At 35.2% G+C, this 26,728-nt stretch overlaps 1 protein-coding gene across 5 annotated transcripts in view; it reads left to right on the forward strand.

Annotated features, from left to right (window-relative positions):
* Nucleotides 1–26,728, forward strand: part of LOC141394127 (glycoprotein-N-acetylgalactosamine 3-beta-galactosyltransferase 1-like) — a 91,848-nt gene that overhangs the window by 47,998 nt on the left and 17,122 nt on the right. Inside the window, exon 3 of one of the 5 annotated variants that reach the window (XM_073968043.1) lies at nt 10,788–10,841. The exons of 2 other annotated variants lie outside the window; for them this stretch is intronic. The gene's annotated coding sequence lies outside the window, so the exon portion shown is untranslated. Of the gene's footprint in view, nt 1–10,787; nt 10,842–25,663; nt 25,865–26,728 lie in introns of those variants that run through there. 2 more of the 5 variants (XM_073968045.1, XM_073968041.1) reach the window with 2 other exon arrangements.

Here is a 26,728-nt window from a genome sequence, read left to right on the forward strand (position 1 = left end):
TAATTTGAACATTTGACATTTGAAATTCTTAGTGGTCACCACACCTCTCCACCAAAAATTTTCAAGAAAGGTCGATGTATTGATAAAGCTCCCATATAAAAGTACCTCCCGATTTTCAGTAATTTGATGATTTTAACTACAATATCAAACCGAACTAGCAGTAATTTGACATTTGAAGTTCTTAGTGGTCACAACACCTCTCCATAAAAAATTGTCAACATAGATTCATGTTCGGATATAGCTCCCATATAACGGTACCTCCCAGTTTTCAGTAATTGGCAATTTAAGCTAAAATTTTTAACCGAACTAACTGTAATTTGACATTTTAAGGTTGTAGTGGTCACCACACATCTGCATCAACAATTTTCAACATAGCCCCAATATAACGATATTTCCTGATTTTCGGTACTTTGAGGATTTTACTTAAAATGTTTAACCGAACGTAGGTCCATGTTTTGTATAGCCCCAAAACAAACCTCCCGATTTTCCGTACCTTAGCTTTATTTTTTGGACGAACTTTCTGTAATTTGAAATTTGAGGATTCTAGCTACAATTTTTAACCGAATTAGGAGTTATTTGATATTAAAGGCTCCCATCAAAAACTGTCAACATGGGTCCATGTTTTATTATAACCCCTATGTAACGGTACCTCCCAATTTCTAGCCCACCAAAAATTGTCAACATACATAGTAAGATATAGGCACCATAAAAAAGGGCCTACCGAATAATACATTTTATGTACATTATCTGACATTTAACATACCCACTTATAGTTGGGGACAGGAATGAAAACTATTTATACCATTTTAGTTCAGAATATTTTATGGCCCGGCCGAACTTAACGCTTTTTTCTTCTTCTTCTTTATTTGCACATCCGGTATTCGGATATAAAGCGATCATACAATATAATAAATATATTCTTTATACATTTTATTTTATATACTTCATTTTATGTTATGTTAGTGATATTAATTCTCTATTTCTTGCTGCGTGTATTAGATTTCTTTCATTACTGTATCCAGTCCAATCCTGGATGTTTTTAATCCAAGATAACTCTTTTCTGCCTCGAACTCGATTTCCTTCAACATTGCCTTTAATAATGGTCTGGAGAAATTTGTACTTATCGTTCCTCATGAGATGTCCTAGGTATGCAATTTTACGGCTTTTGACAGATTTCAGCAATTGTCGATCCAAATTCATTTTTCTTAAGACTTCTTCATTTGTGACCCGCGCAGTCCAAGGTATTTTCAAAATGCGACGGTATACCCATATTTCGAAGGCTTCAAGTTTTTTCTCATCAGCTTTTTTTATTGTCCACGCCTCTACTGCATATAATAATGTGGACCAAATATAACATTTTACGAATCTGGTCTTTGTCGAGAGACTCAAGTCATGGTTAGTAAGAACTTTCTTATATTTGTAGAAAGCACCTCTGGCTAACTCCACACGACGTTTTATTTCTTTTGACATGTTCCATTGTTCGTTCAACAGTGTTCCCAAGTATGTAAAGTTTTTAACGCGTTCGATTGTATCATCTTTTATTTTGAGTATTGTATTGTAATTTTGATCCTTTCTGCTGATTACCATATATTTTGTCTTCTTTATATTAATTTTAAGGCCATATAGCTCGCTTACGCATGTAAGTCTATCTAATAGTTTTTGCAATCCTGATAGGCTTCCAGCTATTAGTGTGGTGTCATCAGCATAACGTATATTATTTATTAATGTTCCATGCACTTTTATACCTATTCGTTCAGTTTCAATCGATTCATGAAATATCTTTTGTGAGTATATGTTGAACAGCAGAGGTGATAAGATGCATCCTTGTCTGACCCCCTTAGATATTGATATTTCATCAGTTAGTTCGCCATTTACTTCTATCCGGGCTTTCTGATTCCAGTACAGGTTTTGTTTGCATCTTATTTCTTTTTCTTCAATACCAATGTCTCTCAGAATAGTCATTAATTTATCGTGCTGGACGTTGTCAAAAGCCTTTTCATAGTCAATGAAACATATAAAAACGTCCTTCTGCACATCTCTACATTTCCGAACAAGTACTTGTATGCAGAGAAGGGCTTCTCGGGTACCCATAGCCTCTTTGAACCCAAATTGAGAGTTTCCCATAGCAGCTTCACATTTGGCATATATCCGTTTATGGATAATTTTAAGAAACAATTTTAGAATGTGGCACATCAAGCTAATAAGTCTGTAGTCGCAACACCTTTTTGCATTTGATTTTTTCGGTATTGCAATAAAGGTTGAGATTAGCCAATCATTTGGATATTGTCCTGTATTATATATGTGATTAAGTAATTCCACTATCAATAGTATATTATTTCCATCAATTAATTTCAGTATTTCTAAGGGGATTTCGTCGGGCCCTGTTGCTTTCTTGTCTTTTAGAGACTTTAGAGCTTGTTCCACCTCAGATCGCGTATTAGGGGTTCCAGTGACGTCAGCATTCAAGTCGGTTATATTTTCTGATCGATTTTCATCTGTGAACATTTGTTTAATATATCTTTTCCATAAATTCTTTTTTTCAGTTGCTTCGAAGATCGGCTGGTTATTTTCATCTACAAGAATTGCTGGAGATATTTTTCTGTAAATTCCTGCAGTTTCTTTCAACTTTTTATGTAGGTTGAAGTCGTCATGCATGTATTGAAAGTGTTCAATTTCTCGGCATTTTTGATTCAGTAATAAATTTTTTGCAGCCCGTGTCGCAGCGCGGATTTCCTTATTTATTTCCCAATATTTTTCATAATCTACGTTTTTATACTTGCTTCGTTCTTATCGAAGTTTTATGATTTCATCTGTCATCCATTCCTCTTGATTTTTTCTTGTATTGTTTCCTATGGAGTTGTTTGCTACATTGCAAATTGTCTCTTTGACGCTATGCCATACATTATCCATATCGTTCACATCAATATCTTCAAGTTTATGGTTTAGGAGGTGCTTGATTTCATTTTTTGTTGTTGGATTGTTGAGTTTCTCTGTGTTCAATTTACGGGATGTTTTCTTTTTTCGGATTACTGTCAATTTTATTCGCATATTCATCATCAGTAGGTTGTGATCTGAGGGTACGTCCGCTCCTGGATAGGTTGAGCATTTTGTCACAGAGGATCTAAAACGTCTATTGATGATTATAAAATCGATTTGGTTCCGTACTATGTTTCCTCTATTATCTTGTGGCGATTTCCATGTGTAAAGCCTTCGGGGATGTAATCGAAAAAGTGTGTTGGTAATAGTCAGATTATTTTCTTGACAGAACTCTATTAGCCTATCTCCTCTATCATTTCTTTCTCCCAAGCCATATTTTCCTGTTATACCATATACCTTCTCGCTTCCAATTTTGGCATTAAAGTCACCTTGAATAATCGTTATTTCATGTGATTTCGTCATTTTTATCAGTTCGTTGATGTCATTGTAAAAGTTTTCAACTTCATCGGTATTTCCATCACATGTGGGGGCATAAACTTGAATTATGTTTAAATTTAATGGTTTTCCTGTGATTTTTATCATCATTACTCTATCTGACATCGCTATCGAGCCAGCTACACTATTAGCTATGTCTTTTCTGACTATAATAGCTACACCTTTCCTGTGTATTCCATCCATATTTCCTGAGTGATACACCATAGCATTTTGGGATTTAAACTCTCCTCTATCTGTCCACCATGTTTCACTGACACCAAGTATATCAATTTGGAGCTTATTCATTTCATTAATGGTATTGTTCAATTTTCCAACTTCGTACAAACTTCTGACATTCCACGTTCCAATTTTCAGCTTCTTGTTGTTTTTACCTCCGGGGATTCTTAGCACCCTCGTTTGGCCGGAGACTGAGGGCCGTGTATTTTGGTTTTCGTTTTGCATATTGTATGATTTTCTAGGGAAATAATTACTTCAGTGGTTTCCCGTTGCCTTCTGAAGGGTTTAAAGTTGTCCTTCTATATTATAAGCCGCTCCTCTGGAGTTCAGACGCTGTTTGCAGCCGCCCAATGTGGGAACAGACGCTGCTCAATGATTTGTTACGAAGTTTTCTCTCCGTGCTGTTTGGTCCGCGGGAGGTATTTGATTTCCCTCCTACCACCCATATGCGAGAAGTATTGGTAAATCCGCCACCCTCCGCATATGGGAAGCATTCGCCATCCGCCACCTGCGACGCGCTCTCTAGGGGTTTCAGCCTCCCCCGACGCTTTTTTACTTGTTTTAAATTAAACTTACACGCTCCCCTATCAATAAAAAATAAACTTTGTTTAGTTTTACTACGAATTTATTAAACAATTAAAGAAATATGACAGTTAATAACTGAGTGAATATTTACAACAACAAAAAAGTGAAAACAAAATTTTAGTCAGCAGAGTGTCTGTAATAGGGTGGGGCGATTTGTGTGGAAGGAAAAAAACCTTAATGAGCCCTTCGGGTTTCTGATTCCTGGGATTGAACTGAGCAAAAAAGTCCACTGGACCATATATCTACCGTGAAAATCGAGCCTCCCGATTTTGACTTTAAGTTTTTTATTGACGTTTTTTGGATATTTTGGCATATAACAGCCAAACCATTGAGATTTTCGATCCAACACAAAGACAAACATTGTAGCCAAGACAGTAGTTGAAAACTCTCTAATACATCGCAAAAGCATTAGAACGCTCCTTCAGGCAGTTTTGGCCTTAAGAATGTGCAAACTTTTCGGAAAATGTCGATAAATGACATTGTGCTACAAAATTTGACCCGAAAAATATTCAAGTGTTCTGATGCAAAATTATATCGTGTTGGGATCCATGGAAAACGACAATGCCTTTATTTCGTTTGGGTCACTTCGTTTTATTTTTATAACGGTAAAATTAGTGAAAATCTGGGTTTCTTAAATTTTCAAATTTAAACGGGCTTATCTTATTTTTTCCACAACGGATTTCTTTTGATCCTTCTTCCTTTTAAAGGGGTGAATAATGTCTTGTGAATAAGCTATTATTGTTTTAAATCGGTTAACAAATGGCTAAGTTATAGTGGTTTTTGTCTGAAAAACCCCACAAAAAAACTATAAAGGAATTTCTCATAATTTTCAAAAATATAATATTTTTTCGTTTTGTTCAATATTTATTTTGAAAATTATGAGAAATTCCTTTATAGGTTTTTTGTGGGGGTTTTCAGACATAAACCACTATAACTTAGCCATTTGTTAACCGATTTAAAACAATAATAGCTTATTCACAAGACACCCCTTTAAAACGAAGAAGGATCAAAAGAAATCCGTTGTGGAAAAATAAGATATGCCCGTTTAAATTTGAAAATAAAAGAAACCCAGATTTTCACTACGTTTACCGTAATAAAAAATAAAACGAAGTGACCCAAACGAAATAAAGGCATTGTCGTTGTCCATGGATCCCAACACGAAATAATTTTGCATCAGAACGCTTGAATATTTTTCGGGTCAAATTTTGTAGCACAATGTCATTTATCGACATTTTCCGAAAAGTTTGCACCTTCTCAAGACCAAAACTGCCTGAAAAAGCGTTCCAATGCTTTTGCGACATATTAGAGAGGTCTTAACTGCTGTCTTGGCTACAATTTTTGTCTTTGTGTTGGCTCTAAAATCTCAATGGTTTGGCTGTTATATGCCAAGATATCAAAAAAACGTAGATAAATAACTTAAAGTCAAAATCGGGAGGCTCGATTTTCATCGTAGACATATGGTCCAGTAGACTTTTTTGCTCAGTTCAACCCCAGGAATCAGAAACGCGAAGGGCCCATTAAGGTTTTCAAATCGCCCCGCCCTAGTCTGTAATCTATACACTGGAAAACATTTCGCAATTTTATACTTTGATTTTTTGACTAGATCAATGGTTTCGACCAGTGTGCAGCGGTCAGAAGTCTGTGGTTTCTTAATTCCGCTGACAAGGTGCATGTACGAGTAATATATACCCGATGATTGGAACTTCAATATCGCCCGTCCACAGAAATGACTCAAAAGACGATAGATACTTAATATAACTTTTTCGGCTTTAAGGCGGCATTCGAAAAGTCAAAACATGGTATACCTGAACAGTTCCCACGACTTTGTAAAATTACATTAACTGGTAAAATAAAAATAATACATTCGCAGAGTTTCTCAGTACAAAAGAAAAGAACCTGCAAGAATCTACAAATTGTTACTACGTTAACAATTTTTTTTTAGATTCTTGCAGTTCTAGAACAGACCATATGTAATGACAAGATGGCTGTGAGAATCTTTATTTTTAAACATTATAAAATTTGTATTTCTAGTTATAATTCTAGAGGTTTATCATACCAAAAAAGCTCTAAAGTGTTTATAACTTCACATGTCTTAAGGCCCGGAATAATTTATTGTAAAGTATGGACGACTATAAATAGCCAATATGGAAATAAATGTACAACTGCGCAACGTGCAAATTTATTCCTAGACGTTTTTTATTCGGAAAAATCACTAGGAGCCACTTGGAAATATGCATACAAAAAATCTGATTCCTTGCAATGTTAAACTGTTTAACATTCAAATCATGCGGCAGAATACAGCCCCAACTTAACTATAAATAACAGAATAATTGCATTTTGTGCATTCATGGGCATTTTACTGATTTCTTCGTCACTTATCAGAACATTGTCGACAGTTCCGTTTGTTTATTTTATCATTCTTTGAAAATGTAAATAACATAAATCGGTTCGAGTGTTTATCGATATGAATCTTAGGTGGAAAGAAACATTGCTATCAACTTAGTTGAATGTGAAATGAAATATGATTCAATCGTTTAAGGGTTTGATTTGTTATTTAAAATCAGTGCTAAGAGTCAGAATACATTCTGTTTAATTGGCATCATGAACGCATTTTAACGTTTTAAAGTCGATTCAAGGTTTTGAAACAGTTTTCGTTGTTAATAAATCGCCATGCCATGTTTAAAGAGTATTGTTTCTACATCAAAATCAGATCATAAAGGTCCAGATAATTTCATTTACGTACGGACTAAGTGATTGACAGAGACAGACCGAGAGAACGACTACCAGACCAACAACGTATCTGGAACATCATTATTTCATACATATTTTATTTGAGTTCACACAATTTACAAGCGCAAATAATTAATTGATAACAATTGCAATGATTGCACACATACACACCATTGTGTTAGCAGCAGCTAACGTGCTAGGCAAAGAGACGGGGTGAAAAACACGTCTTAATTAAATAATTTGTTTTCTCGGACAAATGAAATGAAAATGTATTAAGTTGTCGTCTGCTTATTTAACATTTCACATCATAAAACAATTAGTATGATGATTTTTTGTAGTTGCCACAAAATGTTAAAATAAAAACTAGTAAGGAAAGGATCAAAGTCGGGCGGGACCGACTATATGATACCCTACACCACTGTGAATATGTAAAATATAAATCGGAGCTATATCCAGATCCTAACCGATTTCGATATAATTTGGCACATTTATTTCCAGATCGAATTCAGTCACACATTCCAAATATCATTGAAATCGAACTTATATAGCGTGTTTGGTGCAGCAAATACGCGAAATCGGCCGAATCGGATAAAAAATGCGACTGGTACGTTGCGAACAAAAATACATGGACAGACGGACGGACATGCATAAATCGGCTCAGAAAGTGATTATATGTATATCCCCAAAAGGAACTATGGGTCTATTTCGTTTCCGTTTGTATGTTACATACAAATGCACAAAGACATAATACCCCTTACCAAAATATTTGTTATTGTGCCGTGAACTGTAAAAAGTACCCTCAAAGGGTATATTATACATACTGCTTATTTATTATATATCGAGTTTTGCCTATTCCTCTAGGATAATGCGTTCAATTTCGGTTATGTAACTAAAACCTTCAAAATACCGAAAATCGGTAGATACCGTTCCACGGCGCTATATTAAAACGTGGATCTATACCATATGCGTTCAAGCTTTGCACGGCGGTGCCGATGTTTTTTTTTTGCAGTTTACGACACGATTGCCAAGAAAGAGCGTAACAAAGAGAACAAGTGATTTGATTTGTTGTTGTTAAACAGCTTCCCAGCTAACAATTTTTTCCGAGGGCTCGGATTTCCGATTTTTTCTGAGATTTTCTTAATTTTTTTTAGAAAATTTTGCCGATTTCTATAATATTTTCTTAGAATTTGTACTGATTTTCTATAAGTTTGTCTTAAGAATCTCTGCACAGTTTCTGAAGAATCTTAAGAATTGTCATTCCGAATTCGTTCCGATTTCTAATCGATTTTCTAAGGCCGTTTTTTGTTCGGTTGTTGTCGAAATTACAATTTTTAATACACAATTTTTAATTTTTTTAAATATAAATGCAACATATAATAATTCAAGCTAGTGTTGATAGGTTCAACTTACTCATGCACATTGTTCTACTATTAATCACAAAATGATAACAACAGGCAAATTCATTAGAAAGTTTGAAATTAGAAGCTTCCATAAATAGCACATTAAAACAAAATTGTCTCTGAGTGGGGGTTGTTCTGCTTTCGTACCGAATTCGGCATCAGAATCGGATTTTTTTCAGAAATTCTGTTAGCTGGGTTATTTGAATTGCCAATTTACTAATACATTTGCAATAATTGCGTTTTCTGCAATACATTCTCATATTAGAGTTTCTCTTCTTGGTCACCTATGATCTATACTGACACATTTCTGGGGGAAACTTTTATACGAACGAACGAATGTTGGTGATGTCAAATATAAAATTAAATATTAATTATTTTGGTTCAGTTCGCCTTAAGTCATTTGGTATAAAAGCCAGATAGGTGAAAACTTTCGTATCTCCATAAAAGAAATGTTTTCGAGTGAAAAGATTATTCACAGAGTTAGTGGTGTAGGGTATCACATAGTCGGCCCCGTACCGACTATAGCCTTTTCTCACTTGTTTACCATTAAGACCGTTCATAGACATTTCGTATGTTCCAGAAAGTCGTTTATTGATGCATTTGCTACAATATTGTGGTTGATTGTTTTCTTGAATTTTGAACGGTTTAGTATCTATGGAGCAGAAGCCGAGAAAAGAGGATAAAAATTGAAATTGTTTTGCTATTTTGACCATTAAGATCCGTTTTCTACAGAGTTCGTATACTCTAGAAAGATGTTTATTGAGATCTGAGGTACATTTTTGTAGTTGGTTGTTTCCTTCAAATTTGATCGGTTTGATAGCTGTATAACAAAACATGAGACAACATTTTAAAATAAATTTAACCATGGCGATTTTGATCTTGCCGATGAAGTTTGATGGATTATATGTATATGTTCACAATTTTTGTTCTTTAAGACAAGAGCTACAACTTTACCTCTGAGATAAATTCAAATTTCCTAACGGTTTGGAAGATATAGCCCTGACTAAATGACCCTTTTTACATCAAAGCCTCAAACCTTTGGAGGCCTATAACCGCGAATGTTGATGAGATACGAAAAAACGGCGAGACACGTGTCCTCTCTTTTTTGGTCTTCTACCACGCTGCGGTGTCAGAATATGGTTAATAATTTTCGTGTTGCACAGTGTATTATAACAATATCTTGATTGCTTGTAACCATATTTTATTTATCTTTTATAATTTATGCGAATTGTCGTAGTTTGGTGTGTGAAAAATAATAAGGACACTTCATGACATCTTTTAATAAGGACCAAACTTGAAAGAAATGAATGCAGGTGTTTACTAAATAATGATAGATAAAGTGTTTCAGTGTCATTAATACTTTTTAGACGATCCTTTGTTTTCTAAAACGGAAGCGCATCGTCTGGGCATCGAGTGGACCAAATTTTGGCACTTCTCTACTGGTATCGCGTCCTACGCAACCTGTATAAGTTGCCAAAGGTCCCCATAATTTGATGGACACTTTCCCCTGCTCGATTTTTTAACTTCATTCCACAACATTTTTCAATCGGGTTCAAATCAAGGGATTGTATGGGCCATTCTAACAACTTAACTTAATTATCCTGGAACACCTTTTTTCATTTTGCCGTCATTTTTGGGTCATTAACCTTGCTGAAGACTCATTTGAGAGGCACACCCCCTTCAGCATACGGAAGAATTATATTTTTCAAAATTTAAATGTAATCTGGTGATTTCAAAAACACTTTGAATACTGTATAGAGACCCCACAGCATAGTAAGAAAATGTATGATGTATATTAATGTATGTATATTTTGGGTTAAATTATTGATTTTTAGGTCTTCAACCCTGATAAACTTCTCTATCGGAACAAAAAAATATAATTGGTTTCATCAGACCAAAGAATGGTACGCAATTTTTCTTAGACCAAGCTATGTGACTTCTAGCAAACTGTATTTTTTGGTGAATATTTTTATACCCTACACCACTACGTAGGTAGTGTATAATTTGTCGATTAAAATTATGCTTTTCTGACACTGTGAGCTCTAATGTGGCCACCGCAGAGTGTTTTAGGAGTTGTTGATGCGTCAAAATTAATATTTAAGTAGTTTTTTATTTGTAAAGATATGGTAAAAGGATCTTTTTTAATCATCGAATAACGCATTTATTATTACAGGTGCAATTTTTGGATTTCTGTTACGACTTTTGTCTTTGAAGTTCACTTAGCTGCATCCTCCACCATTGTTTTTAAAGATTCTAAGCTTTTTCTGTATGAATTTCCTTATTTATGTAAACATTTATTGATTTCTCGAGTAGCGTGATAACAATGCGTATTTTTACCCATATTTGCAAAGAAAAACTAAAAAATGCCGGTAGATTTAACATTTAATGAATAGAAATTAATTCATTTTAAACTTTTACTTACAGGAACCAAAAGTTGTGAATGTCGCTGTCCTTATTATTTTTCACACCACTTTATATGTATGTATGGGTCTACGACCATTATTTCGATGCGTTACAAACTTTTTGGCCAAAAACCAACTTATAGTGGTGTAGGGTATAAAAAACGGACATTGGGAGGTACTCTTCTATGGGGGCTATATGAAAACCTGGACCTATACTAATAATTATCTTCTGAAATTTTTTATACCCACATCGAAGTCTAAATACCAAATTTCAGCTATTTCGGTTTGATAATGGCGCTGAATACCGAAAATCTGGAGGTACCGTTCCATGGGGTCCATATCAAAACGTGGACTTATACTGACAAATCTTATGGAGAACTTTTTGTACCCTAATAAGGGCATTTCGGTATGATAATGTTGCTAAAACCATAAAAATACCAAAAAGCGGGATGTACAGTTCTATGGGGGCTATATCAAAATGTGGACCGATGCAACCCATTTTCAATACCAAACAACATAGATGTAATGGAAATTTCTGTACCAAATTATAAAGCTCTATCTCAAATGTAGCGAGCTCTAGACGGACGGACAGGCGGACATGATTATGCCAATTTAGTATTTAATGCTGATCAATAATATACACTCCACGTCAGTAGAATAGAACACCTAAATTTTTGTTAATGTTAGCTTATTTATCCCAAAACGAATGAATCTTCGTTTTTAATTTTGTGGGGATTTAAAGTCTATGATGTTCCGTATTAAACACAGAAAAAATTATGTTTCTAGCTTTTCGCGAAATGATTTTCTGATCAAATTTCAGATAGTACTATGAAAAATAGACATTTATTTTTGGTCATCAGGATAGAACAGTCACTTTATTTTCGCGAATTTGTGAGATATTAACGCCGAAATTTCTTTCAGTCGATAAAACAAGGCTTTCTAATCATTTTCAGCCAAAGAAAACCTATAAATTATTCCGCGGACACCGAAATAACAGTGTTAAAGGGTTTAAATTGGCAGATATTTTAAACATATCGAAATATCAATAGGGGTCGCGGAGTTATGTCATATTTCTTCACAATAAGATAGAATATGAAACAGACAAGTTCGACGGATACAATCGAGTGCTTCGGATGCTGATAAGATGGAACATTTTCAAAATAATTATGAAAGCGTCTACATTTCTCATAAAAACCATGATGTTTTGTTCAATAAAACGGTTTTTCCGCGAACAAGTCTGCCGTTCAACGGTTTGGAAATATGCTCCAGATTTGAAGGAAGATAATCTGATACGAAAACAACCGTTATTTTCATACATTGAGAGAAATTTTAGTACTTTTTAAAACAACATACGAAACCTAAAACCTCAATCTCCATGACTGTGTTTTTCCGCGAAAACGGGTCTTTTACATTTGCGAGTTTAGTTAAAAAACTACTAATTCGTAAAATCCGGTATGGAGAGCATAACCTGGTCCATTTATATTGGAGCATAACACTGTTGAGAACAGTCGCGGACAACGAAATAAGAACACATATAAAATTCAAAGTCCAAAGGGTGTGTTCAATTTGAAAATGAGCTAAAATTTCCCTCAGTGTATTAAAATAGCGTTTGTTTTCATATCAGATTACTTTCCTCTAAATCTGGAGCATATTTCCAAACCTTTAAACGGCAGACTTGTTCGCGGAAAAACCGTTTTATAGATCAAAACATCATGGTTTTTATGAGAAATTTTGACGTTTTCATAATTATTTTGCAAATGTTCCATCTTATCAGCATCCGAAGCACTCGATTGTATCCGTCGAGCTTGTCTGTTTCATATTCTATCTTATTGTGAAGAAATATGACATAACTCCGCGACTCCTATTGATATTTCGATATGTTTAAAATATCTGCCAATTTAAACCCTTTAACGCTGTTATTTCGGTGTCCGCGGAATAATTTATAGGTTTTCTTTGGCTGAAAATGATTAGAAAGCCTTGTTTTATCGACTGAAAGAAATTTCGGCGTTAATATCTCACAAATTCGCGAAAATAAAGTGACTGTTCTATCCTGATGACCAAAAATAAATGTCTATTTTTCATAGTACTATCTGAAAATTGATCAGAAAATCATTTCGCGAAAAGCTAGAAACATAATTTTTTCTGTGTTTGGTACGGAACATCATGGACTTTAAATCCCCACAAAATTAAAAACGTAGATTCATTCATTTTGGGATAAATAAGCGAACATTAACAAAAATGTAGGTGTTCTATTCTACTGATGTGGAGTGTATGTATATTAGGGTGACCCAAAAAAAAACAAAATTTCTTTTTTTTTGGATTTCCTACTCCCAAATTGTTTCTATTTGATCCAAAAGCCTTATATATGAAATTTTATGGTGATCGGTTAACGTTAATCCGTGCCAACCTAGCGATCTTTGTTTCCATAGTAATTTAGGGTGACGTAGGGGATGGAAGATACCAAGGAACGGTCCTGACCGGTTTTAACATGGCAAAGCCCAGGATTTATCTTGGTCCCTCTTTCATCTCAAGTGGACACTGACCTCCCCGTGGTGTCACCTGGGGAACTGCCTTTAACACCCATTAAAGGTAGTGAGCTAACATATGCCGTGCGTTCACCCATAAGAACGTTAAAAACTTGGGTTTGGGCGTCGGGTTAGTAACCCTCCCCTAGAAAAAACAGCCTACTATGAAAAAACGAAAGAAAATAAAAACAAACCCCTCTAAAGTTGACGAACCCCGCAAACGTTTTAAGGACCATGATCTGCGAATCTGCACCTGGAATGTTCGCACTCTTTATAGAGAAGGTGGAGTCTTCGCATTGGCAGACGTACTTGAAAAGTACAAGGCCGATATTACTGCCATACAGGAAATGGATTGGGGAAGGCGTCACAACAACACCTAAAGGTGACGCACTGTATTATAGCTGCCACGACGTAAAGCATGAGTTTGGTTGCGGATTCGTAGTTAGTCGGAAACTAAAACATCTGGTATCCAGCTTCACCCCAGTGAATGAAAGACTTGCTGCAATTCGAATAAAAGCTAAATTCTTCAACATCAGCTTTATTTGCGCTCATGCTCCCACTGAAGAAAAGGACGAACAGACCAAAGATATATTTTACGAGCGCTTAGAAGAAACATATGATCGTTGCCCTGCCCATGACATTAAAATCATTCTAGGCGATTTTAATGCCAAAATTGGAAAGGAGAATATCTTTGGCCCAACAGTCGGGAAATTCAGTCTCCACAGTGAAACATCTGACAATGGTATGAGGCTGATAGACTTTGCAGCTGCAAAAAACATGGTAGTTAGCAGTACCAGATTTAATCATCTCGATATTCATAAGGGCACCTGGCTGTCTCCAGATCAAAGAACAAGTAATCAAATTGATCATGTTGTGATAGATGGAAGACATTCATCCAGCGTGTTGGATGTACGATCGTTCCGAGGAGCAAACATTGATTCGGACCACTACCTTGTTGCAGCAAAGGTACGTACCCGTCTAAACGTTGCAAATAAAGCACGAACAGACACAACGCGGAAGTTGGACATCGATAGGCTGCAGACACAACAGATAGCCACAGCATATTCCACTCAACTAGCCCAATTGCTTAACGCGATCACTCCTTGTCCCGATAACATAACAACACAATGGCAAAATATTGCCCACTCCATGCAAACAGCCGCAAAATACATACTTGGATTCCAGAGACCTCCACAAAGGAATTCATGGTATGACCAGGAGTGTCGTGCTGCTACCGAAGAGAAAAATGCAGCATATGGAGGTACTTTACAATCACTAGCAACGCGTAGCGCACGAGAGAGATAGCGGGAGAAAAGGGGAGAAGAGAAACGTATTTTCCGCAAGAAAAAGAGAGAAATGGAAAAGCGGGAGTATGAAAAAATCGAGATGTACAGGAGCCAGAATGAAGTCCGAGAATTCTACCAAAGAGTGAAACATCAAACAGATGGCTTTGGTACAGGCACATCCTCCTGTAGAGACCAGCAAGGTAATCTGGTAACAGATACAGATAGCGTGCTCAGGATATGGAAGGAACATTTCTCCAATCTGCTGGTATCCAATAGTAGCGAAGACGATGATACCACAGACCCAATCCCAGAAGATGGTATAGAATCTATACCGCCCGGTCAAGGTGGGGTAAAAACAGCAATCAACCGGCTGAAGAATAAGAAAGCAGCAGGAGCCGATGGCTTACCAGCCGAGCTGTTTAAAACCGGAGGGGACGCGCTGATAAGGTGTATGCATCAGCTAGTTAGCACCATCTGGTAGGAAGAACGCATACCCGACGATTGGAACCTGAGCATCCTATGTCCCGTCCACAAGAAAGGAGATAAGACTGTATGCTCCAACTATAGGGGCATAAGTCTTCTCCCTATTGCCTATAAGATAATGTCAGGGATATTGTGCGAACGACTTAAGCCAATGGTCAACGAAATAATTTGACCATACCAATGTGGCTTTAGACCTGGTAAGTCCACCATCGACCAGATATTTACCTTGCGGCAAATCCTAGAGAAGACCCAAGAGATGCAGATCGACACATTTCACATTTTGTCGATTATAAAGCAGCATTCGACAGTCCCCTCCAATCAAAGGTATTCCATGCAATGTCTGAATTTGGTATCCCCGGAAAGCTCATCCGGCTTTGTTAGATGACTCTCCGAAGAATTTTGTACCAAAAGAGGTTTCAGACAAGGAGACAGCCTTTCGTGTGACCTATTCAACATTTTGCTGGAAAAGGTAACACGAGATGCAAATGCACAATTTACACCAATAGCCAGATGTTACTTGCCTATGCTGATGACATAAACATCATGGGACGATCAGTAAAGGAAGTAACTGATACCTTTAGGAAGGTCGAAGCAGAATCTGCGAAAGTGGGTCTGGCGGTAAACGGCGAAAAGACCAAATTGATGGTGCCGACGCGCAAAGCGTCCATAGAGCTCGGACCAACTGTGGCAGGTACCAACCTACAATTTTGAGGTAGTTAAAGACTTCGTCTACCTCGGCACTGCCATAAACACAACAAACAACATCAGTTGTGAAATAAGAAGAAGAATTGTATTGGCCAACAGATGCTACTATGGTCTAAGTAAGCAATTTAAAAACAAAGAAACATCTCGTCAAACAAAAATAACACTATACAAAACGCTGATACTACCCGTGCTAATGTATGGCTCCGAAGCATGGCTACTTGCGCAAGCAGATAAGGCAGTGCTTGGTGTGTTTGAGAGGAAAATTCTTCGAAAGATCTACGGGCCGATTTGCGTTGACGGTGAATATCGACGTCGTATGAACCACGAGCTATATAAGCTATACAAAGACATGAATATAGTTAAACGTATCGAGATGCAACGATTGCGTTGGCTAGGACATATCATGAGAATGAGCGATGATGAACCCGCTAAAAAGGCGTATGAATACATGCCACATGGCGGTGCACGCAGAATCGGCAGGCCTAAGCTTCGATGGAGCATACAAGTGGATGAAGAAATGAAAAGGCGCGGTATTCCAAAAAGTCAAGCGAAAAACAGAGTGGAATGGAGATCTTTTCTTAGTTCGGTCTATGGAACAAATGTTCTGTAATGGGCCAACTAAGTAAGTAAGTAATTTACCACTTTATTATTGTGGCTAAAAAACGATTTCTTCAAAAAATTTTAAAATCGGATCGGACTTTTGGCATAGCTCTAATATGCAAATTTGGCCGATTTTGGAATTTTTGGCTCTATATAGCTATAGAGTTAAATAAAATAAAAATAGGAGGTGTGTTGAAATTGAAAAAAAAATCCACCTCAACCGTTCTTAAAAATAGAAATTTGTTTAGCTTATCTTTCAACTTCTAGTGGCCACAGAATAACTAGTTGTTCTAGTGGTGATCGTATAACTACGAGTAGTAATTCAGCGAGCTTTACCATTGTTTGTGACCTTATGATACACGAGGTTTTTGGGATTTTACTTTTGAATACTGTCGTGAATTGCAAGGTTCTCAACTTTCCTGTGAAAATGTGTCGTTTTTATCAACACATTGAAGTAAATAGTAAATTGTAATAAAACCCAATAAGTAATTTAAAAAATTCCTACAAATATATTGTTTACACATAATTGTCATTTATTTGTCAATCCATAAGATCTTTGCGATAAAAATATTGTATACGAGTATATAATTTGCGATAAAAAGTAATGTTCTTTTTTTGTGCATTAGCAAAGTAAACAGTAATTGAGATTGTTTCGAAATTACACTTTTCCTTGTAAATATACATATATGGGCGCAATTAGTGAGTAATTTATGATACGTGTAAATTTGAAATTACTCTACTGTTGCTATGTGGATCATACGATATAATTTCACCCTGTCTAAGATCTCGTTTGATTTTGATTTTATTGAGAAAAAAGAAGATTGGAGAAATATAAAATTAACCATAGGTTTAAATCGTTCAAGCAATACGCTCGATTGAACTAGGAATGTGCTAAGTAGGAGACTTGTGACTCTATACCTTCTAGTCTCTGTCCTTGCGCACAGATATGTCCAGTTAAATGATATGTACAAGTGATCTGGAAGTGCATCAAATTATAAATTTTTACTCATGATTTTTACAAGAGCGTGACTACGGAAAGAGGCACTCCATTGCACTGCATTTTAACTGACCCTTTGGCACTGCATTTAAACTGACCCTCTGGCACTGCATTTTAACTGACCCTTTGGCATTGCATTTTAACTAACCCTTTGGGGTACAATAGGAGGCAGTCCAAAGCACGTGTTTTGATACAGGCATTCTGCGGAAATTGTGTAAGCCATTACAAAATATGCCCGAACAAATAAAATGAATTATTTGTGTAAAACAAAAATATTAAGAACTTTATTACATTAACACAAATTATGAAAATTCTCTATTGAATTCAATCGCAAACATGAGTGTTTCCTCCGCTCTCCATTTGTTCCAAGTTGAACTGTTTTTGCTTCATTTGCTAAATGGGTTGTCTTCCCATCACCAGTTAAGATTTCGACATGTACTCCAACAGCACTCCATTCGGAAATTTTCTTTTCTTGAGTTACGGGAAAAGTGTTCACAAATGAAATATTATTTAGTTTGAATTAACAAATGTTTGAAAATGTTAACACGCTTATCTCTTATTGGAAAATGTATGCCGCTGCCGAGATGTACACACTGATGTATGTACATGAAGGGATCTATAACAACTGCTAATAATATGTAGCGAACGGAGTGCCTTTTTCACGACTCCGTTTGTCCTGCATCTGGATGCTGTTAAATTGTGAGGAATTGGAGTGCCTTTTTCACGACTCCGCTGAACTGCATCCGGATGTTGTTAAAATGTGACAAGTGGATGTGATTCTTTAGATAGCATCCAAATGCGGTTAAAATGTGAGGACTGGAGTGCCTTTTTCACGACTCCGGTTGAACTGCATCAAAACATGCCGTGACAGAACTAGTCCACATTGCACTACTTCCAATTTATTTTGCTGGGTGGTTATAAGTTTCTCCCCTGCAAAATGTTCTTTATCAGTTTCTGCATACTGCGTATTGTCCTTAAACATTTCGGCTGGTATCTTCATAGACCCCCAGTGTTTCAGATTCGATTTTACTGGCCAATGCACCCGATTTTAAAAATATATCAAAGGTAATGTGGGCAAAACTTAGATCAATCATTTTAGTGGGTGGGCGTGGCGTAATCCTGAAAATTAGAGTTGGGCAATCCCGAAAGGAACTAGTTCCTTAATATAGTTCCATAGTTTCAAATAGTTCCGAGAGGAATAAGGTTCAATGAGTCTTTCTCTTCTGTCGTCCTTTTTATTTTCTTCGTTTCAAATAGTTCCAAGAGTGAAGTAGATTTAGCTAATCTTTCTATTTCTTTCTTTTTGTTTTCATCTTATGGTAGGTAAATTGACATACAAATACGTAAATAAATTGCAGCGATGTAACGAGGATGTGATTTATGTACGTTTATTTTACAATGTGACCGCATCTGAATAATGAACGAACCGAACGAGAAAGATCGAAGTGAGTGTGGAATTAAAGGAAGAAAATTAACTTTACAAATGAAAGGAATCATATGAACTGAAGGAACTATATAGATGCAAGAGCCGGATATAGTTCCAATAGTTCCTTGTCCGGAATAGTTCCTTATAACTAGTTCGTTCCGGAACTACACAACTCTACTGAAAATATACCTCGGTGTGCCTTAACCAAATTTAAATGGGAGGTGCTTGCACCTAAGAAGTTTTTGCAGATTCTGAAACTACAATGCTCATAGATAAGAAATATCAAGAAACAAAAAAATCGCCGGAAGGATTTTCAAATAAAGTTCACATTTTTAGGGGTTCTTTAGGTTTTCACGATTTTGCTTGGAAACCGGGACCCCTATGTAAATGCTCCTAAAGAAAATGTTGTGGCTGTGAAAATTGTCCACAAGATTGACCTTCATGATATTTTCGTAGGTTTTACCGTTTTTGAGATATAGAAGTTCAAATTTAGACAATGCACTGACTGTATCGCCTCCTTATAAAATAATATCATGCTCAGTGCGCCTTAACTAACTTTTGATGAAAACCGCTTACACATGGGAATATTTCGCGGATTCTGAAACAGCAATGTTCATAGATAAGAAAAAAAAAACAGAAAAATTCGCCAGAGGGATTTTTAAATAAATCGCGATCAAAATTCACAATTTTAGGGTTTTTTAGGTTTTCACGATTTTGCTTGGAAACCGCAAGTCGTATCGAAATCGGTATAAAGAAAATGTTGTAGCTGTGAAAATTCTTTACAAGACTGATTTTTAGGTTTTTTTCGTAGGTTTTAAAATTTTTTGAGATATAGAGGTTCAGTTCAATTTTTTAGGTTTTTATCTTAAGTCTTCAAGATTTTGCTTGGATACCGCATGTCATATCAAAATGGGACTAAAGAAAATGTTAAAGCTGTGAAAATTCTCTACAAGATTGGATTATTTTTTTCCTAGGTTGTACCATTTTCAAGAAATATAAGCTTAATTTGAAAAATTGCAGTAATGACATTGTTTTATAAGGAGGCGATACAGTCAGAGCAATGTCTCAATTTGAACTTCTATATCTCAAAAACGGTAAAACCTACGAAAATATCATAGAGGACAATCTTGTGGAGAATTTTCACAACTACAACATCTTCTTCACATATGACTTGCGGTTTCCAAGCAACATCGTGAAAACCTAAAGAAACCCTAAAAATGTGAACTTATTTATTTTATTTTGTTTCTTGATAATTCGTTCGAATTACTACCATGCCCATGTTGTTGTAGAAAATGTTTGTTTGAAAACAAAAATGAATCAATTTTTTTTTGTAAATAACAAATGTTTGGTAGTATTTTGAATGAATTTATTTTATTCTATTTTATGAAGAAAGAAATTTTTTTTCTCTTTCGATTTGAGCTGTTATGACCTGAAAAATAGGAGATTTGGTCTTCAATGTTTGTCATCGAAGCTTTGTCGAGTTGATGGTGGCTTAGAAGGCTGAGACGTCGGCAACCGTGTTGTCACTTGGATGTCGGACACACAGGTTTGAATCCCAGCATGGCTCATGCTGAAATTATTTTATTTTTGACTTATTAAGGCGAAGGTCAAGTACAAATATATGTTGGAAAAAGCTACCATAGGCCCGTTATTATATTCTTTCTGTACTTAAATGTTGGCCGGTATTGGGCAGATAACCCGTTTTTTATTCTTATACGTTTGCTTTAATAATAACAGCCTGTTCATGTATGTCGACCGAAAGGTTTCTTGCGCTTTGGAAGTGGAAAAAAATCATTTTCTGTTCATGTAAACACCTTCGAAACGAAAATCAATGCGACCGACAAGCCCTACGAAATAACACGTAAACGTACACTTTTCCATTAAATTTGGGTTTATGTATTTCGAAAGGACTGTCTCTTATAGAAAGAGAATGTCCAAATCACTCACTTGCTTTGTAGCTGCCGAGTAGAACGTAAACTCGCGAATAACACCGAAAATCTTAAAACAAATTTATGCAACACATTCTTGAAACAAAATAAAAATTTTACAGATACGATTCAATGGCGCTTTCATTCATTATTTTGAAGAAATCAATAAAATAAAATAATTCAAAATACCGACACATTTTATTTTTCTAACAAAACAAATCACACATATTCCAATGTTTGTATGTATATGTGGATTTTGTTTTTATTTCTCATTTGGCTCTCATTTATGGAACATAGTTGTACAAATGTACATTCAAATTAGTAGTATTTCGCATAGGATACGTAACGGCAGTCGCACGATAGTTTGCGAAATACATGAACGCATTTTTAGACGGAAGCGAGTGACTGCTTTCCTTTCGTACAGGTTTCCGTGCGACATACATGAACAGGCGGTAAGTCTCAGATAAAATAAAACGAACTTTGTGTTCCATTTGAAAATAAAAGTGCGCCCGAGGGTATGCTACACCAAAACCAAGGAAAAATTTACCGCAAATTCAAATCAAGCAATCATATTTTGTAATGTACCACTGGTTCAGTCAATAATATGATTGTTGGTAAGATGTTCCTATCAAGGTTCTGTCGGGAAGAGGACTGCGGGAGCCTTTGAACAGCTAAGCTTCAGTCGGTTGGGGGGTTCTCGTCCTTTCCCGAAGAACAAGTATTTTTACAAGAAAAGTTTTATAGACTCCCTTTTTAGTAAGGTCAACAAATTTAATATGAAAATACAAAAGATAGGCATTTAAAAATTACTCCCTAAGAACAGCAGATATTCAACTCTTTAAGTATATATTCTCTCTCAGATGTTACGAGAGTATGCGCGTCATTACCCATCCTTACCTTAGTCTTGGTAGCGCCGAATTTCTATTACCAGTCCCCATTAGTGGATGAAATTTTCAAAAAATAGAGAGCTTATGTCAGGTAGAAATAAAGCAGAAGTAGTTTTAAAGGAATTGTATGGAAATAATATTAATAATTTAAACCTTGATTATATGAATCTTCTAAATAATATTTCACAAAAAAAAAAAAAAAAAAAAAAAAACTAAAAAATAGCAATATATGTAAAAGCAAAACTTTTGAAGATCGTGTAATTAAAATTCTCTCCTATAACGTTCATGGTCTGGAAAACAAAATGCTTTTCCCAGGTTTCTTTAAATTTGTAAATGAAATGGATATCTTTACCCTGCTTGAAACCCATATATGCACTGAAAAAATAGAACTATTTCAAAAATATTTTATTGGTTATGACTTGTATTGGCAACCAGCAAAGAGAAATAGTCGATTTGGAAGAGGAATTGGAGGTATTGTCATTGGAGTCAAAAAGTCGTTAAAAATAAAAACTTTCAACACAATTTCAAAAATATTAATGATATAACTTACATCAACATGAAAATTAATAATAAAAACTTCAATCTCATTCCACTTTACATGAGATCAGTCACAATTTGAAAAACTAGACGCGTTTCTCAAAGAAAACGAAATTGAAAACCCTATTATCATTGGAGATTTAAATATACGAATCGGACTTTTACAAATAAACATTGAAGAAATATACTTAAGAAATTTTAATGCTGGAAAGTCAGAAAGGAAGTCTAAGGATGAGGAAATAAACTCCAGGGGTAGGAACTTTATTGATTTTTGCTACGATCATAACTTATTGATAACGAATGGAATGACCAGCGGAGACGAGAACGGAGAATTGACATTCATAAGCTCAATTGGGACATCTGTAAATGATATATGTGCAGTCTCTCAAAATCTTTTATCGCATATCAAGGAATTTAAAATCGAAAATAGAATTTGGTCAGACCATATGCCTATAACTCTATCCTTAATATTCAGAGTCAACAAAGAAATAGTAAAAACAAATTGCTTGTTACCCAAAATGAAGTGGAATATACATAAAAAAGAGGAATACTAGGCTAAACTGACTACATCCATAGGCTTACATGGAGATCAGAATGTTTTGAATTTTTCAGATATAACGAGGTTGATAACAGATGCTGCAGAAAATTTTACAAAATATCCCAATAAGTTCAAGCAATAATTTCGCATATACATTTATCTAATGAAGTTCGATATATATACCAGTTACCAAGCTTTGCCTTCGTCTGCCACAAAAACAACATCCTAATACACCTGAAGATCGGATTTACCACCCGTGAAACGTAGTGTAATGGTTGGATGCGTGGGACTTCGGTAGACTCCTAATTTTTCAATGTATCTCTAAAGGCCTAACAGCTCAACTCGAAAGAGAATTAATTAAATATCACTATAAATGGCCTTCGCCTTAATAAGGCAAAAATAAAAAAAAAAAGAGAAGTGGTTTAACATAAAATGCTATAAAGCTAGGAAAAAGACATTCAATTGGCTTACGAGATTTAGAAAGTTCAGTACAAATGAAAACAAACAGAGGTACATAAATAGTAACCGCCGGTATAAAAAAGTTTGTCAAATTGCAAAACAGCAGTACTACTCTAATATGGAAAGAAAGCTAGAACAAGTTCAAGACAGCAAACATTGGTGGAAGATAGCGAAAGAAATTGGAAATGATAGAGATGAAACAAGAATAAGTGTTCCAACAAGAGAACTGAAAACCTATTTTGAAAATTTGCTCAATCACCCCCCCCCCCCCCCCCAAAATCAACAAATATACAACATAACCCTAATTTAATAGTTGATGATGATTTGGATAAGCCAATTACCTTAGAAGAGTTAAAGAATGTGCTGAAAAAAGCGAAACTAAACAAGGCCCCTGGGAAAGATCGTATCCCGTACGAATTTTACAAGTATGCTGACCCATTTCTTCAGGAGATACACGCAGAGAAAAAATATTTGTTGTAACTAAAATATATGTTTTGGTTCCAAAAATGTATTTGTTTTGTTCAAACATTGTAATCCAAATCCAAAAATACCATCTTTTGTTCCACACATAGAAAACAAAAACAACTTTCGAATTTCCGCAATATTGTTAAAATCGTTAACAATACCGATTGTAGGAACTATCATAATCTAATTTTGTTTACAAAAAGTATTGTCAATACAGAAAACCAGCCCAGAAATTTTTGATTTGAGTGCATATACTTCTCATATACACTTTTCGCATAACTTGGATATAAATGTCGCGTATAATATTGCAATCATTGATGAACACAATACATGGTTTGCTGCATTGGCTGACAACAAAGACAAACAAAAAGCCACAAGAACCCACCACAACATAAGGAATAATTAAACACCATAACAAACATGAAAAGGAAAGAAGAATGAAACCAAACAGAAACAAATAAAAACAAGAGTCTCACAAGTACATACACACAAAAACAAAGGTAAAGGCAGCATGTCATACAAACACACCACAACTCACCAAAATTGTTTTTTCAACACGGCATCGAATAGCGAGAGAAGAGAAACAAATTTTCGAAGAAAAGAGAGAAATATTGTTCAATTGACACAAACTATTTTTGGATTTACAATACTACATGAGGAATCCAACAATATGTTAACAATACATATTTTGCTCTTGGAATATTGTTGGATCAAACATATTTTTTTCTCTGCGTGTAGTTAAATCCTGTAACAGTCTCTTCAACAAGGGAGAAGTAGATGACACTACCACTATTTGAATAAATGTGAAGAATACTGATTCACACTACGTCGATTTTGCCCATCAAGGCATATTGGCCCGTACATCTTTCGAAGTATTTTTCTATCAAACACATAAGGTGTTGTAAAGCGTTATTTTTGCTTACATAAGCCAAAGTGGCCAATATTATATTATTGTTCTCTCTATTGTTCTCTTGATTTCAAAACTGATATTGTTGGTTTTATTTATGGCGGTGCCGAGATGAATAAAGTAATTTACTACCTAGAAATTGTAGTTATCAACATTCACAGTTAGTCTGAGATTACTGGACGTCTTGAGTGTTGATCCCATAAGCTTCGTCTTATCGCCGTTGACTGTCAGATCCAATTTGACATACTCTTTCAATGTTTGCAAAGGTGACTGGCGTTGATTGACCTGTTATGTCTATGTCATCTGCGTTAGCCAGTGAAATTATGTTTTTATTGAATTTTATCTTTATATCTGTATTGTATGTTTTATCTGTGGTCTTATATACATTCGCATATCGTATGACCTTTTCCAGTAAGATATTAAATAGGTCGCACGATATATTGACACCTTTTCTGAAACCTCGTTTTGTGTTAAAAGGCTCGGAGAGGTTCTTTCTTATTTTAACTGTTGATCTTGTGCCAACCAATGTCATCCTGCATAATCGAATTAGTTTTGCAGGGATGCCAAACTCAGACATGGTTTGGAATACCTTTGATCTAATCTAATAATCTAGTCCAATGATATTGTAACTGGGCTATCGAAGACGGCCTTATAGTCGACGAACAGGTGGTATGTGTCGATTTGTCTTTCGTGAGTCTTCTCCAGTATTTGGCGTATTGTCAAGATTTAGTCAATTGTCGATTTACCAGGTCTAAAAGCGCATTGTTATAAGCCCCAAAAAAGCACATCTTATGATTTTTTTTTTCTAAAAAAAATCGTTTTGCTACTTCTATGACTATTTTGACTATGACTATTTAAGCTACAAATATTGAGGGAGATAGTTTTTTTCTTTTTTTAACTCCTCCTTCCAAGTCATACTACCCTCTTCTTTTTTGAATTTCCTCATGGAAATAAAAAATGTCTACAGTTGTTGGTTAACACAGTTTTTCAATGTCACTTCGCATATACAATTATTTGCACAACACATTGTTCTATATGTTCTTAGTAGGGCTTGTTGTGTATTTTTATTGAAAATGTTCTTCTGTTTGTTTACTTAATTTGCAAAACAGATACTCTTTGCGAAACAGAAATGTTTTATTTTATTTAGTAGTATGTATCGACTTGTCGTTGTCAAACAAAATAGACTGTTAACTCAGTTTGTTGTGATATTCCGTAGAACATCGTTTTGTTTTTGTCAATGAAGGACAGTACCAAGTCCCCATTAGTATACAAAATGGAATGACACCTTAGATACTTAGATATTCAGAATATACGTTGCGTATTGTTTGTATCGGCAGAAAATTAGATATATTCATGGTGAGTAAGTTATTGGAAAATCGATGTAATAATGAAAGTTCTACTTAAAAATACATATACCTGTTCAGTCATGTTATGAAGGGAGTGTCTAAAATTTTATTCGAACTGTGCTAACTGGTGAATATGAAAGTTTTGTGTAGATAAGTATGTAAATATTGTGAAAAATATTCTGTCGTTATATCATTCATTTATTTATCTTAGTTCCATCCGTTGGGAAACGTGTTCAGCAAGTAATATAGTAGAATCACTATAATTCGTGTCCGTTATTTCTGCCGTCAAAACCAACTCTTTCTTTCTTTCTTGTTTATTGTTATTTCCTTACAAAGACAATGTAAAGTAATCGTAAATTTAAATTTTGGTACAATAACCAATCGGCAGCCAGATATTTGTAATAAGAATCGAACTGAAGTGTTAATAAATAAAAAGTTAATCCATGAATTATATGCTTGTTTTTTGGGTCGCAACACTTAATTTCTTTGCCTAAATTGCTCTTTAAGAATTGAATTAAATTACTGGTTAATATGCATGTTATTGCTTATTATTTTAATCTGCAGAATTATAAAATTGAATTAAATGTTAACTCAAATAAAAATGAAAGGAGAAACTTCTGTTGCCGAAAAATATAAAAATAAACAAGGAAGAAATAACACCAACTAAGTAGCCACTGGTACTTCGCAATAATGCTTACAAGTGTTATTAGTAAGTTCATGGTGCAATAACGAGGTGAGGTAAGACCACCTGACGTCTTTCTTCTCTTTCTGTCAAAATATGTATATTCTTTCAATTACAAATAAACAGCAAGTATTTGGCATATGGTAAATTTCAAATTTCCTTTACAATTAAATAGAAAAAAAAAAAATTTTT

This window comes from Musca autumnalis, unplaced genomic scaffold, assembly GCF_047663935.1.
Source record: "Musca autumnalis isolate F117 unplaced genomic scaffold, ASM4766393v1 scaffold_2, whole genome shotgun sequence".
NCBI lineage: Eukaryota > Metazoa > Arthropoda > Insecta > Diptera > Muscidae > Musca > Musca autumnalis.